Genomic DNA, 18,279 nt, shown 5'->3' with positions numbered 1-18,279 from the left:
GTTCTCGTGCTCTGACCCTTAGTGACTCTCCCTCTGCTCACTCCGTCAGCTCTGGAGAGGGATGCGTTACAGCAGGACTCAATCAATCAACTTTTTCTGTGGAAAGTCAAGACAGTAAAGATGCCAGGCTTTGCTGGCCCTGTGCAGTCTCTGTTGAACATTCTTTTTTAGACACAACACTTTAAAAATGTAAAAACCGGGGTGCCTGGTGGGCTCAGTCGGTTAAGCGTCCGACTTCGGCTCAGGTCGTGATCTCACGGCTTGTGGGCTCGAGCCCTGCATTGGGCTCTGTGCTGGCAGCTCAGAGCCTGGAGCCTGCTTCGGATTCTGTCTCCCTCCCTCTCTCTCTGCCCCTTCCCTGCTTGCTCTCTGTTTCTTTCTCAAATAATAAACATTAAAAAAAAAAAAACATAAAAACCATTCTTAGCTCGCAGGATGGTACAAAAACAGGCTATGGGCTGGATCCAGCCCACAGGGCCATGGTTTGCTGAGCTCTGTTCTCAAGTCTGCCACTCTTCGTTGGAAATACCGTTGAAGCTGCTCACGCTAATTTACGCCGTCAGCCAGTTGTGACGTCATCAGGACACAGCCCTCGTCTCCGGCGATCCCCGCTTGAAGTCCACTTCCCGCAACATGGCCACACCAGTTTCTCAGGGCGAGAACGTGGCTCACCTCTGTCCTTATTTCCCAGACTCTTGGTGTTCCTCCACCCCAGGTGTGTGTCTGTAGGCAGCGCGTGGCTACTTTGGGACTTTTATTTTGCCGTGCTGACAGATTCACAGGAAGCTGCAAGGGTTGCATGGAGAGTCCCGTGGACGCACCCCGTTCCCCGTAGTGCTAACGTTCTACACTCCACGGTGCAGCATCAAGACCAGGAGATGGGCCCCTCCACACGCGTGTACGTGTGTGCGCGCGTGTGCTACGCAGTTTCCATCACAGGAGCAACCTGTGCCACCACCACTGCCATGACACAGCTGCTCCATCACCACAAAGACCCCCTTTGCGCACAGCCTCGGGGGGGTCCTGCCCCACTCTCCGTTTCCCTGTCTCGTTCCGAGAGTGTGGCTGTGCGGGGCTGGCTTCCTCGCTCAGCACGACGCACTGAGTTCCGCTCACACTGTTGTGTGTGTGAGGCCCTCCCTTTTATGGCTGGTCCCACCCCACAGTGTGGATGGGCCAGGGGTTTGAGCGCTCGCCTATTTAAAGACATTTCTCGTTTCCAGCTCTTGCTGCCACACACGCAGCTGCTGTGAATGCTCACATCCAGGTTCCATGTGAGCAGAAGTCTTCCTTTCTGTGGGACCAGTGCCCAGGAGGGGAACCGCTGAGGCACGCGGTAAGTGCACGCTTAGCTTTTTAGAGAACTGACGAACTTTTCCCAGTGCTCCCATCACTGCGCAGCTGGCCTCCAAGCACCCCCATGCTTGCCAGCCTTTGCCACCTTCACCGTGCGTAGTTTTGGCTGCTCTGATATATACGCAGTGGCCCCTCACTGTGGCTTCAAAGATGTTGAAAGACTTTTAACTGCTTGGTATTTCACACCCAAATATCTTTTTTAGTGAAATGTCTTATTTGTGTCTTTTGTCTACTTTCCAAGTGGGCTGTTTGTTTTTGACTGCTAAGTTTTGAAACTCCTTTTATTTCCTACTTACAAGAACTTTGTCAGACATGTTGGCAAATATTTTTCTCCCAGTCAGTAGCTTGGTGTCTCCTCATTTTTACAGAATAAAAGTTTTTAATTCTGATGATGTGCAATTTATTAATTTTCTTTCATGGATCATGCTTTTGATGTGAAACCTAAGAACTCTCTACTGAGCCCTACATCCCGAAGGTTTCCTGTTTCCCTGAAAGTTTTATAACGCTATACTTCGCACTTAGCTCAGTGCTCCACTTGAGTTCAACTTTCCACGAATGAACAGTAAGGTTAAGGTCACGACTCCACTGTCCGTGGTTGTCCAAATACTCCAGCACCACGTGTTGTTGACAAGACCTTTGCACTTTGCCAAAATCTGCTGGCAGTACCTTTGTGGTTCTGCTTCTTGGTTCTCTGCTCGGTTCCACTGACCCATGTGTCCATTCTTCAGCCCATCCACGCTGTCTCGATCAGTGTGGTTACATAACAAGCTATGTTAACAAGCTATATTCCTCCTGCTTTGTTCTTTTTCAAAACGGTTTTGGCTATATTTTAGTTCCTTTGCTCTTCCATATAAATTTGAAAATAATCTTGTCATATCAATAATAACAAAAACACCTTTGCTGGGATTTTGCTAGAAACAGTCCATCAATTTGGAGAACTGAGCTCTCCACTGTGCAGAGCTTTGTAGTCCATGAGCATGGTATGTCTCTCTCCACGAACCTGGGTTTCCTTTGACTTCTTCCACCAGCATTTTATAATTCTCAGCACACAGGCTTTTTTATGTTGATCTTCAGCCTGAGGTCTTGCTGAACTCTCACTAGCTCTAGGAGTTTTCTGGTGGATTCCTTGGGATTCTCTATGTAGAGAATCTTGTCATGTGCAAAGTGGGATAGTTTTTTCTCACTCAGTGATCTGCATGTCATTTACTTCCTTTCCCAGCCTCAGTGCACAGGCCACAAGTGCCAGCCCTGAGCTCCAGAGGGGCGATGTGAGCAGACCTCCTGGCCTTATTCCCCACCACAGGGGGACACATGCAGTCCTTCCATGGTACGCATGATACCAGCTGCAGGGGATTTTGTAGATATTCTCTATTGAGGTGAAGAAGGTCCTCTCTATGCCTATTCTTCTGAATACCTGACGTGATCATGTGATTTTTCTTCATTGCATTTTAGAGAATTGCAGAGACAGATTTTTGAATTCTGAATCAGCCATGCATCCCTGCAATAAACAATCCCACTTGGTCCGCGTGCTTCTTTTTACACATTGCTTGATTTGATCTGCTAACATTTTGTTAAGGATTTCTGTGTCTATGTTCACAAGGGACATTGGTCTGACGTATTCCCTTTTTGTAATTCATTTATCTGGGTTTGGTATCAGGGTAATATTGGTCTTGTTGGGAAGTATTCCATCTCCTTGTATTTTCTGGAAGGTAATGGGTAGAAGTGGCATTAATTCTTTGAACACTGATAAATGACCCGGTGAAACCAACTAGGTTATAGATGTATTTTGGAGAGAGTTTTGAAAACTATGAATGCAGTTTCCTTAACAGTTATATGGCCGTCTAAACTATGTTAGTAATGAGTAGACTGCAGTCATGTGTGTTTTAGGGGTATCTGGTCTGTTACATCTAAGCTGCTGCATTTGTGTATGTGTAAAGCTGCCCGAAGCATTCCCTTAACCCTTCCGCTCTCGGCAGGTCTGTGGCGATACCTCGTCTACTCCTGACGGTGGCAAATTATATTTTCTCCTTTCTCACCAGGCAAATACTCTGGAGCAAAAGTGGTTCCCAAATGCTGGGCTGACCTTCCTGGACTTCTGTTTCCTACAGTCGCAACTCAGTAATTCTTTATGGCCCTTTTAGCCATCTGATACTTTGATTTATTATTTTTAAAAAATATTTTGTTAGCTTTTCTATTTGTCTTCAACAGGAAAACCCACCCAGACACCCTCAGGATGTATCTCCCACACACTTGGTCTCCACAGCTGGGTTCTCAATGTTTTCGTACCAAAAATACTGTTGGCAACCTGGTGAAACCTATGGGTTCTTTCTCAGAATAACATTAAATACATACAATAAAATACATAGGTTTATAAAAGAATTACAGTATAGTTTTCAAAATAACATAAATTTACAATGCAGTAATTTACAGTAACTTCTCCATATGTACCTTAAAAGATAAAACAGTGGCTGTAATAACCATAATTTTGAGAAAATGAGGACAGGAGATAACATGTATGAATTTCTCCAACTGTAACGTAACGTGGGATCCTCTGTGATTTCTCCTGGTGACAAAGCCACAGGTGCTGCCATTATTATTCAGATTTGTTGACTACATAAGGGAAATGATGAATTTCAGTTACAAGTTGGTGAAAATAAAGATGTATTTTTTTCCTGTTCCAGTTCGTAGACTCCCATTTAAAGAATCCTCAAAATTATACCACACGTACAACAACAATTCAGGGTCTGACAAAAATAAACACACACTGTGGCAGGTGAGTACTTTAAATAGACGGCCATATCCCTGGGACCAGCAATTGTTTTCCTTACATTGATGTAATCTTTGCTGGAGGGTTTGCAAAGTGTGTTAACAGAGGAAATTCCACCAAAAGACATGGGCAGTTTTGGAGCCTCTATTAACCGTTTAACTATCAAACACTAAAAATAAAGTCTAAACCAAGCAAAGCACATTAAACTGGGAATAAGGTCACAGTGTTAAAGGGCTGGATGTGTTGATAGTTTTGTTTCTCAAACATAATCATTTCCCTTTTGATCCCAGCTTTCTCAGGGCTTCCAGGCTACCAAGAATGGGCCACGCTCTCTCTTGGACACGCGGGGTCAGGAAACACTGTATGAGCCACTCACGACAGCAGGCTGTACTGAAGCAGGAAACTTCCTTCTCCTTTTTAGGGTGCCCATGCCCCTGTGCCTGCACTCAGTCACCCTTGACCTGGCCCCCGATCCTCTCCCTCTCCAGGCCCTATGGAGGGGAGGGGGTCTCACCCTCACCTGTCTCAGCACCCCCACCCCCCACCGGCCTCCACCCCACTGCTGTCCAGAAGCTGTTCCAGGTCTAAGTCCAACGTTCATTTCCTCATCCTTTCTCCTGACCGCACCCACCCACGGGCGCCCAGCCTACTGGGCGCCCGTCTTCTGCCCACGCTCTTTCTGCCATCCCTAATGAGGGTGCTCTCAAGACCCCCAGCGGACGTCCTCAGGCCACACCTCTTTCTTCTCCCTGTGTTGATAAACCCGCATGTGCTCATGCTTCCCAAGTCCACCTCCAACACCAACTCTCCCCAAGCTCCAGACTTGCAAGTCCCGCTGTGCAGACATACATCACACATGTGACCCTCCCCAAACGGAGCTCTTCACCTCCCGCCTCGGACAGCTGATCCAGGAAAACGGGATCCCACGCCAGGCTCCTCCTGCCTCCTGCACACTTTGCACCACTTTTCTCTTCACCTCGACCTTCAGTTCCACCACGCCAGGCCCCTCGCTGAACCCACTCTGTCCCCACTCTAGGCCCCGCTTGCACTGGCACACGTGGCCTCCCCCATGAAGGGCTGGGCTTCATGTCACTCTGCTGTCCGAAGCCCCCTGGATTCCTCAACACCCAGGGGAGTCCCAGCTGTGACCAGAGCCACCTCTAGAGGCTCTAAGCTGCTCAATGAACCCAACGAATTTCTTTGTTCCCTTCTGAGGCCCTCCTGTCCTTACTCTATTCTCACCTCTGACTCATCAAATCCCAGTGCAGGGGTAGATGCCTGGAGGAGCTGGGGGGACAGGAACGCCCTCCCTGCCCCCGCGCCCCAGGAGGAGGTCACCATGGTGGCACTCCCGCTGAGCCACCCTCCCGGGACGACCACCTTCCTGCCCCTGCGCCCCCAGTACAGGTCTGGCACTGGGCCAGCATTCAGTTCCTACTGAAAGAGTGAAGTTGCTGCTTAAGTATCAACATGACATATGAGATTTACTTCTCTATTAAGACCCTACAAATGGACAGGCAGAGGGTCTCTGTTAGGAAGTACATCGGCTCCAGTTCATAACATGATGCTTGTGTACAAGGACACAACCGCTGCCTTCCTGTACATGTGCCACGTGACACGGGGCAGGTCGTGACTCCGCACAAGCCGGGGGCCTCTCTCTGCAGCACAGGCAGGCACGGTGTGCCCGGCCGTGTGCCGCTGAGGACAGCACACGGCCCTAAGAGCTGTGCTGTGCCAGCTTCCGCTCTAGGAGGCCCTGCTGTCCACACGCGTGCACACCGTGAGCACTCCTCGGTGAGTCCTCGTTCAGCGGGGTGCTGAACTAGCAAACTCCAGGCCGGAACACGGGTCACAGCCATGGTCGCACAGTGGACAGGCTCCACATGCTCACTTTAACCGCAGCTCAGGAGCGGCCCAAGTGCCAAGGCTGCCACAAGAAGAGCCAGGCTGGGCGTCCCCGTCCCAGCTGAGCAACTGCGAGCGAGTCACATACCTTGTGTGGGTTTCCGTGGTCTCACCTGGTCCCAGCGAATCATCGGTACTGATGAGTGCCACGTGCGCTGCAAACGTGTAGGTCCTTGAAGAACCAAAGTGCAACGGAATGAAGACAGATTTACACCCAAACCCGACCTACTGAGGTCCTCCAAAAGCCCTTCAAATGCAGTTTTCCCCCACTGCCAGAAGTACGAAGTCGTCATGTGCCACAGCAAGGCGCGAGTGATGGAAGGTCAAGTGATGCGATCTGCAGAGTTTATCTTGCAAACACCCAACCAACCGTGTGCGTCACTCAGGACTGAGTGACGGAAACTGTAAAGTCTGCTCTTGGAAAATAACTAACCGTAAAAGACAATGTTCATGCTCAGTCACTTTTTTAAGTGAAAACAAAGCCTCAGCATCAAACACCATCCCCAGCGACCCTGTCGGGTACAGTCGGGACTTGCCAGGTCCTGGTGGCACCAGTGAGCACAGGGCAGCACCAAGGACATGTTCTTCGTGTGGGCGGAGTGGGCAGCTGAAACAGAGCCCCCGAGGGCCCACTGTTCACTGCACTTCCTCTAGGCTCACTGAGCTGCACTGGACATGCTGTGCCCCATCTCACAGCTTACAAATGACTTCTGTAAGAGAAGTGAGCCCGCAACCACGTCAAAGCAGGTGAAACAACTAATGAGGGACTTTGGTCTCAAGCCGTTACGCTGCCCTGGGGTCACAGGATGGGCGGTGACATCACCGGCACTTTAGGGACACTTTTAATTCAAGAAGCTGTACGGCCATTAATTCAGTTTCCTAAACATGGCTTTCTTCCTCCTGCTCGAAGCCAGCAAGCGTGGAAAACCCAGGGAGACCAGGGGACAGACAGCACAGGCAGGGCTGGTGCCGGGGCCTCAGACCCGCAGCTGGCTCACCCAGGTTGAGCCACTGCCACGTACAACTGCTTGCTAGCACTGCGTTAGTGTCGGGATCAGCTGGCACACTGGCGGGGCTCTCCTGTGCCTCCACATCTGGGGAGCAGAAGGTACCGTCGTAAGCGTCAGGTTGTGAAAGTTCTACTTCCCAGAACACGTTAAGGTATTTCGCAGCCAGGGGCGCCTGGGGCTCAGTCGGTTGAGCGGCCAACTCTTGGTGTTCGGCTCAGGTCACGCATGGTCTCACGGTCCGAGGGACTGAGCCCCTCGCCGGGCTCTGCGCTGACAGTGTGGACTCTCTCCTCCGCCTCAGCTCATGTGCTGTCTCGAGATAAATAAAACAAACTTAAAAATAAAAAGTATTTCTCGGCCACGTTTGCCTTGTGATTTTCCTTTTCTGATTATAACGCGAGGGCTGGAAGACAATCTGAACCCGCCCCCTCTCCTCCACAAGTCTATTCAGGGAGAGGACTGTCCCAAACTGGCTGAAGTTACATGGGAAACAGAGTGAAGAGACGGGGGGAGCCTGCTGACCACCAACAACTCCCCGGTCGCTCGGTGAGCAGAGAAAGCCAGAGAAACTGGGCTAAGAGGAGAGCAGACCGTGTTCACAGGCTGCAGGATTGACACCTGAAACTCTGAGGCCACCTTCCCACCAGAGGGACCCCAGAGCCATCGTTCTTCTTCCCCCAACAACTGGCGCTGAGGGTCACCCTGGGAGCCCAAGTCAGGGCAGGAGGCTGGGCCTGGCCCAGGCTCAGTCACCAGGAAGCACGGACCAGCTCCATGTGGCTAAAAGGTATGGCCTTACAAATAAATAAAATCAATAAAGACGAGCAGCCCGTGTTTCAGAAATAGGATTTAAGGTGCTTTGGAATAAACACGAGGAAAAGCTAAGCCCTGCACGTTTCCTGCCCAGGTGATGGGGCATTTGGTGGGGACCCAGAAACCGGAAAAACCAGTTCTGATGTCCCAAAGCTTCACAGGGAATATTTAACAGTAAACAGTCAACGGTGTGGCGTGGGTTCACATGCCAAGGAAGGCTCATTAACTAGGGCTTATTGGCAGTTATGTAAAACGATGATCCTATGGAACAAAACTACCATTCTTGGCCAGCTGCAGCCCCCGAGCCAACCTAAACTCAGTTTCAGACAGTGCTTCACCAGCGGATTGTCCCATGAGCAACTGGAAACCCACGCGGGGTGAGAACACTAACAAACCAAACACCAAAAACAAACCTGGGAGCTCCTCTGGTCTGAAAGGCTGATTAGATTTTAGAGGTTCTGCCTGAAGTTCCCGCTCACCTTTAGGGTCCCCTGCCTGCAGTGAGGCACAACGGTACAAAGTAACCCCCAAGGGTACTGCCTGAGCTTCGACAGGCAGGGGCAGGACCAGCGGAGGATGCTGGTCTGGCCTTTGTTCACATCCCGCTGTTACTCCACCCTCCGGAGTCAGGATAGTTGGTAGGCCCCGGAAAAGCCATTTATTTGTAAGTGCAGGAATGACATGGCCAGATGTGCCTGATAAACACGTGAGCCTCTGAGAACACCATTCTCAGGTTAAACGCATTAGGCGAGTGTGTGGGGCCGTCCTATCAGCAAGGCCCCTCACCGTGCACATAGCAGGTAATTTAAAAATAGCTGTTGAGGGGCGCCTGGGTGGCTTAGTCGGCTGGGCGTCCGACTTCGGCTCAGGTCATGATCTTGCAGTTCACGGGTTCGAGCCCCACATCAGGCTCTGTGCAGACAGCTCAGAGCCTGGAGCCTGCTTCCGATTCTGTGTCTCCCTTTCTCTCTGCCCCTCCCCTGCTTGCACTCTGTCTCTCAAAAACTAAAATAAAGCGTTAAAAAAATTTTTTTTATAAATAACCTCTACACCTAACATAGGGCTTGAACTCACAGCCCTGAGATCAAGAGTCGGATGCTCTACCAACTGAGCCAGCCAGGTAACTCACGAGCCTCCTTTCATATAAACATGTTTAAAAAGAAAAATTGGAGGGGTACCTGGGTGGCTCAGTTGGTGAAGTGTCCCACTTCAGCTCAGGTCATGATCTCAAGGTTCGTGGGTTTGAGCCCCGTGTCAGGCTCTGTGCTGACAGTTCAGAGCCTGGAGCCTGCTTCAGATTCTCTGTCTCCCTCTCTCTTTGCCCCTCTCCTGCTCACACTCTGGGTCTCTCTCTCTCATCCTCTCTCTCAAAAATAAATAAACCTTAAAAAAAAAAATAGGTGTTGACTGGGGTGCCTGGGTGGCTCGGTTGGTTAAGCGTCCAACTTCGGCTCAGGTAATGATCTCATGGTTTGTGAGTTTGAGCCCCGTGTCCGGCTGTCTGCTCTTAGCTTGGAGCCTGCTTCAAATCCTCTGTCTCCCCCTTTCTCTGCTCCTCCCCTGCTCATGCTCTCTCTCTCTCTCTCTCAAAAATAAATAAACATTTAGAAATAGCTGTTCACTATATACTTGAAACTAATATGACATTGTATATCAGTTATATTTCAATAAGAAAATAAAAAAAACCAGTTGTTTTTATTCAAAAATTTACATGAAAATACATGAAGATCCATTAAGGCCGCCTTGCAGGGAAATACAAATGGGCTCCCCTTTCTCCTAAGGCACAGGGGCAGGGGAGGGGCAGTGCTGGGCCAGTGACAACAGCAGGGCTGGCCTTTCCACGGCCCGTCTTGAGAAGCCACACAAGAGAGCCATTTCTCCCACGCCCTTCTCACCCAATGCCACTTCGTGTCACATCTTTAATCCAGGCAGGAGCGTGCTGTGCAAGAGATGCCCTTGGAGCATGGGTGGACACTTGCCCAGAAGAGCAGGACACAGGAGCCCAGAGCCCCAGGGACTGGCTGGTGGCAGCACCCTGGGAGCAGCATGTGGAGAAAACACTCTGCCTGGCCGGGTCGGCACGCTGTCCCAGGAGCGAGTGTCAGCAGGATGGGAGCCTCGAGGTGCCAGCTGGCAGGGCACCAACCATTCTCCTCTGCAGCCCTCCTGACACGCTCTTAAGGTCCAGAATGGATGACCACGCACAACAAACAAACAAAACAATTTCTATGTATTTTGTGGATGGCTTACAGGAAAGAAGAAAGACGAAAGAACAGGGCAAAGAAGAGAAAGCAGAGCTGGGTGTAAGGCGTGTCGACCTGAAGACCTCGGGGTGCCTGAGGACACCACGGAGGGAGCAGCACAGTATGTGTGCGTCCCGCAGGGTATAGCCCCCTGCTGCTGTGGGCCAGCATACCACCGGCCACTCCACAGCCATCCCCCTACCCGGGACCCTCTCTAGGCCGAGTCGCTGAGCACGCAGGACATCCCACACCATCCTATGGCACCAAAGACGGGCTCAGTGAAACCTCCACCTCTCTGCCCCCCTACATCCTCGCACATCACGGCAACACGCCCACCTCCGCCGTCAGACCCGAACTGCCGCCTCCGCCGTCAGACCCACGACCGCCACGAGGTCTACAGCTCTACTCACAAATGTACAATCACAGAAAAGTTTAAGAGAATGATAAAAGGCTAACCTTTACAAGAAACGGAGTGAGATAATATTTAAACTGTTAGCCGTGATTCCACCATCTCCCCCTTGCTGCCTGGATCTTGGTCACCAAAGACATCCTACAACCAATACACAGGAGCAATGAGGCTACAAGTCATTAAGTTCTGGCTTCTTACTTTCCAATGTCCAGCTCCTGGGAGAACTTTAGAGGCTCTGATCTGCCACAGGCGTGAAATGTTGGAGCAATGGCACAGAGACAGGAAGAAGAGGGCACAGGCCCTGCCACCACCTGTGGGCCCGCTGAAGCCCAGGGGAGACACGCTACATGGGGTACCCACGTTCTGTGGGCTGGCAGTGTGGGAGCAGCACGGGGACCACAGGCATAGAGAGAGGGACAAGGACATCTCGGGGACACCTACCCCCCCTCAAGCCAGGGTACATTTCTGCCAATCCGTGGAATGGGGTTTGAAACAGAAAGCTAAAATGAAAATTCCATCCTGAGATTTGTTTCTTCTATAGAAAAAAAATTTTATTTGAAGATTCCTTATTTTTAATTTTTTTTTTTTTTAATTAGAGAGAGGGAAAGCGCCCACGTGGAAGCAGAGTTGGCACAGAGGGAGAGTCTTAAAGGCTCCAGGTGAGGGCGGAGCCCCATGTGGGACCTGACTGCACAACTCTGAGATCATGACCTGAGCTGAAGCCAAGAGTCGGGACACTCAACCAACCGGGCCCCCCGGGCGCCCGTGAATATTCTTACTCACAAGGACAGAATGCGTCTGCTAGCATCCGGCACGAACATAAGCCCACATCAATACTGATGACAGTATTAAGCGAATCAACATCAGAGTGCTGACAAGGCACAAAGGTCCCATAAAAGTCACAGAGGACTCAGTTTCCACCCCAAGTAACTGAGGATGTATTTCAATCCATTTAAACAAAACTAGCTGAGTACCTGCTAAATTGCCAGAAAGTGCGGGTACAAGGGAAGACACAGGGGTGAATGAGGCCGAGTGTCCAGTCCTGAAGAGCCGTGGCCCAGGGAAACCCCAGGAGAGGGGACAGGTATCCTTGAGCAGGAGAGAGGGTTACTCGCTGAGAGAGGAAGGGGACAGGCCCTGAAGCAGATGTGGCATCACTGGCGAGGTGTCACGGGGCACATCAGCAACTACCATGTGTGGGTACCCAGCAGAGGAAGGAGCCCCTTTGCAGCAGGTGTATGGAGGCGGCAGTGAGGCCGGGGTCTGGGCAGGGCCTGCCTCCAGGGCAGGGGAGTGGTGGGGGGCTTTGGATGGGACTGGGGACACGGAATCAGACTGTGGATGCCTGAAAGGCCAGGCCAGGGCCCAGTGGGAAAGCTCTAAGCACCAGTCCTTCATCTCTGCCCAGATGCAAGCAGCGAACAGAGGGGAGGCCAGAGGCCAGATTCAAAGTCCCAGGGAGGGTTCACAGTGAGAAGTGCAGGGACAGCAGAGGACAAATCGAGAGGGACTGAGGCCCCAGTCAGCAAACAGCTTCTCTGCAGGTGTGAATGGCACCCAGAACAGACAGGAGCCTCTTCCGGGTACCGCCAGCCTGAGTGTCTGTGCGGACGTATGGCCGGCTCCCAGGCTCCATGCTGAGGCTGCTCAATTTTGCTGTTGTGGCCTGCCAGCATCCATAGATGCCACATGGGAGGACAGGCGAGGCTGTGTAGCAAGCAGCTTCACTGAGCTCGGAGGCGGTGGCCCGGGTGTGGCCTGCCTTGCTCTACACCTCTATTCTGACTTGTGTCTCTCTTCCGCAAAGGCAAGTCAGCCGTGGGGCATCTGGATCGTTCTGGACCCTTATGTGCTGGAGATCCAGGCACCAGAGATCTCCCCTGAGAACTTCCATGAGGTGTCCCACCTGCTGTCCCGAGCCAGCCCAACCTGTCCTCACTAAACTATGGGCGGCCACCAGCTCTCCTCCGGAACAACCTGGAAGGGTGGCTGTGGGCACTGAGGACATCTGCTTTCCTCAGGGCTCTCCAGACAGAAACAGCTCCCCTTAGTACTAGGGACGGAGGCACAGGAAAGGCACCAGGGTAGCACCAGGGCCAGGCAGCGGCCTGCAGCCCCCATGCTTGTAGCTAGCCAGCGTCATGAGAGCAGGAGACGCTCCTGCTCCTCCATACGCTCCCCTTTTCCACCTTTGATGATGTTCCTCCACAAATGTGCCTGCTTACCAGAGCTAATATCCTCTGAACCACACACCGGGGACACGCCAGGTGACGTGTGTAACCCTCATCACAGGGCCCCAGGCACAAGAAGGGACGCTGTCATCTGCTGCCAGATCCAGGAGGGGTGGCTGGGCCCCTGAGAGCGCCCTCCTGGTCAGTCGCACAATGACCTTCTGCCTGCGGATGCTCCGGAAAAGCATTTGCAAGTCCTACGTGCACACGAGCATCAGACTGAGGGCCTGTCCCCTGAAGGTTTCCCACCTGTTTCCTTTGACATATTTAATTTAACCCATCTGGGGAGTCACCTTCTGTGCTTACATATCAACTTAAAAAGCCTACTAAAAGTTTCAATGGATTCTCTTTCTTTTTTTTTCCCCCCATTCTGAGAGAGCAAGTGCAAGCAGGGGACAGGAGGGAGAGAGAACTCCAAGAAAGCTCTGTGCTGTCAGCGCTGAGCCTGACACGGGACTTGACCCCACAAACCATGAGATCATGACCTTAGCTGAAATCAAGAGTCGGACACCTAACCCACTGAGACACCTAGGCGCTCCCAATAGGTTCTATTTCTACTATTCGTTCATTCATCAACTTTTTGAGCGCCTAACAGTAAAAGTATTTTTTCTAAATATCTCTTTTAATACACATTTACACAATCCTGTATTTCTCTGGCTGTTTTGGCAGTTTAATCAGTAAAGCACCATTTCATAGATTTTATTCTGATGTGCTTTAAAAATGTGATGTCCTTGAAGCATTTTGATTTTATCACTAGAATTTGAAGTGTTTGATTTGGAAAGTGACGGTTCACCAGCAGGGGCAATACTGACTCGAGATCTTGTAATGAAGATTTCTACGCCTGCTGTTACACACGCCATGTTTGCTCTTCACTTTAGAGGCTGTTCGGGGAGACGGTGGGAAGCCATGCTGATGTCTGGTGCACCTCGCAGCCCTGACTTCTTAACGTGGCTGTGACACACACTGGTGCCCTGACCTTGGGCAAATCACTCTGTGACGAGAGCCTGACAGGAGAGCCTGCCTGCACCGCCACCAAGGTCCCGTTCATCTGGCTCCAGCAGGCAACATCATCTTCACTATTGAAACTCACTGAGCACCAGACATTGTACGGCATCGAGCAACACAGAGGATCCAACAAGAGCCAGCCACCGTCCCGGACCCACCCCCTAGACCCCGAATCCAGGCTTCATCGTGGGCAGGCTGGACTCCGGAGCACAGAACGTGCACCCTCACAGACCCTTCAAGGGACCTCAGCCAAGACACCAATCTTTGTCTTCATTTCCCTACCAACATAACAAGGATTTTATTTCCCTCAAAGGAATGATACAAAATTAACTGTGTAATGTTTACGAAGCCCTCCTAATTTCCCCCAAAAATGCTCTAATTTTTCCTGTTCCTGAGGAATGTATGCCAGGTCCAGCACAATGACCAGTGGGACGGACTCTGTCCTTAGGAAACACACTATCCAGTGACCTTTCTGCTCACTGAAGAGCCTGCGGACTTACCTGCTGGTTTAAGCCAGGGGCCAGCAGGTAAGTCTGCCAAGGGCCAGAGATCAGTATTTCTGGTGTTGTGGGCCTTACGGTCTCTGTCATAGCTCTCAACTCTGCTGTCGCGGTGTGAACTTAACTAACCTTAGACGCTGAGACCTGAATTTCACATAATTTCCACACGTCATGAGACATGACCCTTCTTTGAGTCTTCTCCCAAACTTCAAAGTGGCTTATAGAGCAGTTTTTGGATACTCTTCTGAGGTGAGAGGACAGCTGAGGCAGTGTGCTCTTCCGTCAGAGCTGTGCACCCACCCGTGGTCGGAGGACGCCGAGCGACCCCGTGAGCTCTGTGCTCTGACACGTGTCCACGGAAACCACGTCCCAAGAGGAGAGGCCCATGAATACTGTCCATTTTACAGACTCGGTTCAATGAGTTGTCAGTGAGTTGCCCATGTGTGCAAAATGTTTTTCTCCAAAGCCTGCAATTCAAGGATGCTCCTTACCCTGGTCGTTTACTTTTCAGCAAGCTCTATGGCTGTGGCCCCAGGCCGAGGCGCTCTGTGTGGAGGCCCCGAGCACCTCGGCTCTCAGCGCTTCACCCCGGCACCTGCACTCCCGTCGGGAGAACAATGGGCTTCCTGACAGGTGCGGGCCGTCAGGGGCACAGGCGGGCAGGTGTGTGCACCTCTGTCCCCCACACCCTGTATCACCTGTCACTCGGCGCACAGGTCGTGACCAGGCAGACATCACCTAACCTTCCCTTTCCAAGTCCGCAAACACCCTCTACTGTAAGGCAAGTGGAGACTCTGGCAAGAAACCTGGCGAGTGGCGGCTCCTCAGCCCCCCCCAAGGACGGCGGCCCCTTCCTGTGAGAACACAACCAGTTCCCACCACCCACACCGCACCCATCAGACCGCGGGTCTCATCCCGTAAGTCTTGTTTTACCTTCAGCCGGTCAGTCACTCTTCCCCAGTAAAAGCAATTTAGTGCCACTTCCTAACAGTTAGTTGCAGAGAGGCTTCATTTTAGCTTAAAAATCTGGGCATTTGACATCTCACCAAATGGTGGCACCTCACTGAACCTATATTTTACTTATTTTTCCTTAACTGATTTACGTTACAAATATTCCTCCCAGAGATGTATCATCCCCATCACCAAAGCAAGGAATTTCCTGGTCCTTTGATAGAAACAGATCCTTTGATTCATCAAACATTCCACTTCTAGGCATGCAGTCTTTTTAGCAAAAAATGCCAAGCCTGTTACAAGTCGCTCCATCCAACAGTGGCAATAGAACATCTTCGGGAACTCCATGGTGAGACCCTCTGCGGCCCCGATGGGTGGGTGAGTGCGCGTGTTTCCCCCAAGCCCTGGCCCGCCCTGCTCTTGCTCCCAGCTGTGCTAAGAGCTCTGACCTAGGTTCTCCCAGGAGGCCTAGGTTTCCTGAATGGAGACATCAAGGCCCTTGTCTTGATGATCTGATTGGTCTTGATTGGTGATTCTTTCCTCTGCGGGTTCGTGGTCTAGCACTTGCTATCATTTATAACACTGCTGGCAACCTCTTTTCAGATGGAGATTATCTGAGAACGAGGAACATGATCAAAGGGTGAAGTCCCAGATCCAATGCAGAATCAGAAAATTGCCCACAGAAACATCAAAATGCCTTGTTTCTTTATTTCTACTCTAGCAGCTAAACGTCCAACAGTGCTCTAGCAAGATGATACGGACCCCATGTTAAAACACAGGAAACAGATAAAACTGCATGTTGTAGATCCGCTCCATAAAAATCATTCATCGCTGCTATGAGGCACTTCACCAAGCATTCACTGGGCACTGTTTTATGCTAGATGCCGGAGGATTATAAACAAGAATGAGATACAGTCCCTGCCCTTGGGACCATACAATTTAGCTGCAGAAACACATCTCTCAGATGCAAGGTAATTATAAGATACTGTCAAAGGAAAGTACCAAATACAATAGTTTTAAAAAGCCAAGAATGAATGACATAGACCTGATACAGCAAGAACATAGTCTAGAAGTCCAGGAGCTGAGTGCAGACATCTCTTCTGCCTGTAACTCTTGGCAAGTTCTGAAGTTCGATGTGAATCCCTATCTCTATGTTCAGATGTAACCACGATGGAAATCTCCCATAAGCTTTGGCGTTATCACATTTTGGTCTCAGAAAATCCAAATGTCTGAAAAGTGTGAACAGTTTCACAAAAAGGAATATACGCATTCAATTCCACATGAGCAGGGCACCAGGTGGGAGCTGTGGGATAGGAAACCATGTGGGGTTTGCCTTCCCAGTGGATGAGGCAGAAATGGGATGGGCACAGAGCCCTCTCTCCTGCACCCTCCTTCTCTGCCACTTTTGCCCTACCCTCTCCTCCTTCCCCGCTTTCATGCTGTGAGCTGTAGGGTCCTCACTCTGCTTTTCAAGCCAGGAGCCAATTGACTGAAACCACTGCACAACCGCCCATGCCCACGCGTGGCTTCCAGGGCTCTGGTCCTCCCACCACGAGCCACAGCAAACACAGTGGTAAAATTCTATGTCGGCAGTTACCTGAGGAGAATAGCTGGGAGGAGGAAGGGCCTCCTGCACCTCCTGCTCTGCCCTGCCGGCCCCCCGGACCCCAGGGCAGAACCCAGCCACAGCCGTCTCTTCAGTTCTGCTGGGAACCTCGTGAAGACATGTCAGAAGCAGAGGGGCTTTGCAAAGGGGGCTTCCTCACAAGGGCTGCACCTGCACAAGCAGTCTGTGGAGTCAAACTGGCTCTAGCCATAGCAGCAGGGTACCGGGCACTGGAAAGCGAATGGGAGAGAAAGCACTGACCCTCCCTCCAAGGAGGCCTTTGTCTAGCAGAGGAAGGACATCATGAAGATCCCACTCGGGACACGCAGCCTCCTCACCGAGGTCCCCACCACAACAGCCTGCCCTCGCTCTACTCCCGAGCTACCAACACTGGTGCTCCAGAGTGAGGCTCAGCGAACGTATCTGATGGAAGATGTCTAGAACGTGAAAGGTACTACCTAACAAAAATAAATAAAAGGCGCGCCACAGGCTCAAAAGCAGAGAGAAGGCAGCACAAGACCCGGTGTCAGCGGAGCGCTTCCTAACCTTTGCTTCAGTGACCTTGTGCAACGGAGGCATGACGCTCCTGCAGGGCTGGAGGACAGGGGGCAGAGAAGACCAGCAAACATGCAGCCCCATCCTGCGGCGTCCTCTGAAGAATGAGGCAGGCAAGTGACTGGCGGGGAACGTTTACTGCAGAAGCTTTTTGCTTTATCCACCAAAGGACAGAGCCAGACAGAGAGACCAAGTTAAAGACGGAGGATGAAGCGGAAGCAAAGACAGGGAGCGGGGCCCATCTGCACAGCAGCCCCCAGGGAGGGCAAGGGGCGGGCTCCAGGCCCAGGTGGAGAAGCCTCAGGGCGAAGGGCAGTGCCCACACTTGCAGTGACCAGTAAGGCTGACCCATTTTAAGTACTCTTCCAGATTATTTCTGCAATTTACAACATAAATTATTAAAGTACGGAAGTTTAAAACCTACATACTACACGAGGAGTTCGTGAAGACTCAAAGACTATTAGAGTCTTAGAGTTCAAAGGAGGCTGTTTTGCCTCACATAACAGAGATGCCCGCAGGAAAGGCGTGAAGAGTGTTATGTGTGATAAACACGATGGTGGAACCTCACCGAGAGTGGCACGTTCAGTAACGCTGTCACTCCAGTTGCCCGCCGAGTGCCCGGAACGAACAGGGCCGGGTTGCCGAGTGCCAGGGTAAAGAGGACCGTAATACAGTCAGGCTTTGCCTGAGGCATGTGGAGGCCAGTCCAACCAGAAGCTAATGCTGCATGGACGTTAGCCGACCTTCACTGCAGGGCTGTGCACACAGCTCACCCGTACGAGACTCCCTGTCCACTGTGGGCCAAACCATGCTCCCTGCACGTACATGGTGCTGCTGGTGTTGGTACGGCTCACGGTGACACCACCAAGGTGCGTGTGCCCCAAGAGCTGTGCATCCAGTAAGTCTCGAAAAGTCTTACAGTGGCACT

At 51.4% G+C, this 18,279-nt stretch overlaps 1 protein-coding gene across 11 annotated transcripts in view; it reads right to left on the bottom strand.

The window, feature by feature from the left end:
• Window positions 1–18,279, bottom strand: part of FAM120B (family with sequence similarity 120B) — a 94,933-nt gene that overhangs the window by 29,398 nt on the left and 47,256 nt on the right. For 2 of the 11 annotated variants that reach the window (XR_006202958.1, XR_006202960.1), the window contains exon 7: window positions 6,117–7,347. The exons of 8 other annotated variants lie outside the window; for them this stretch is intronic. The gene's annotated coding sequence lies outside the window, so the exon portion shown is untranslated. Of the gene's footprint in view, window positions 1–370; window positions 3,059–6,116; window positions 7,348–18,279 lie in introns of those variants that run through there. One more of the 11 variants, XR_006202959.1, reaches the window with a different exon arrangement.

The sequence above is a fragment of the Panthera leo genome, chromosome B2, assembly GCF_018350215.1.
Source record: "Panthera leo isolate Ple1 chromosome B2, P.leo_Ple1_pat1.1, whole genome shotgun sequence".
NCBI lineage: Eukaryota > Metazoa > Chordata > Mammalia > Carnivora > Felidae > Panthera > Panthera leo.
The sequence above is the reverse complement of the archived record's forward strand: the minus strand, read 5'-3'. Positions and strand labels throughout refer to the sequence as shown.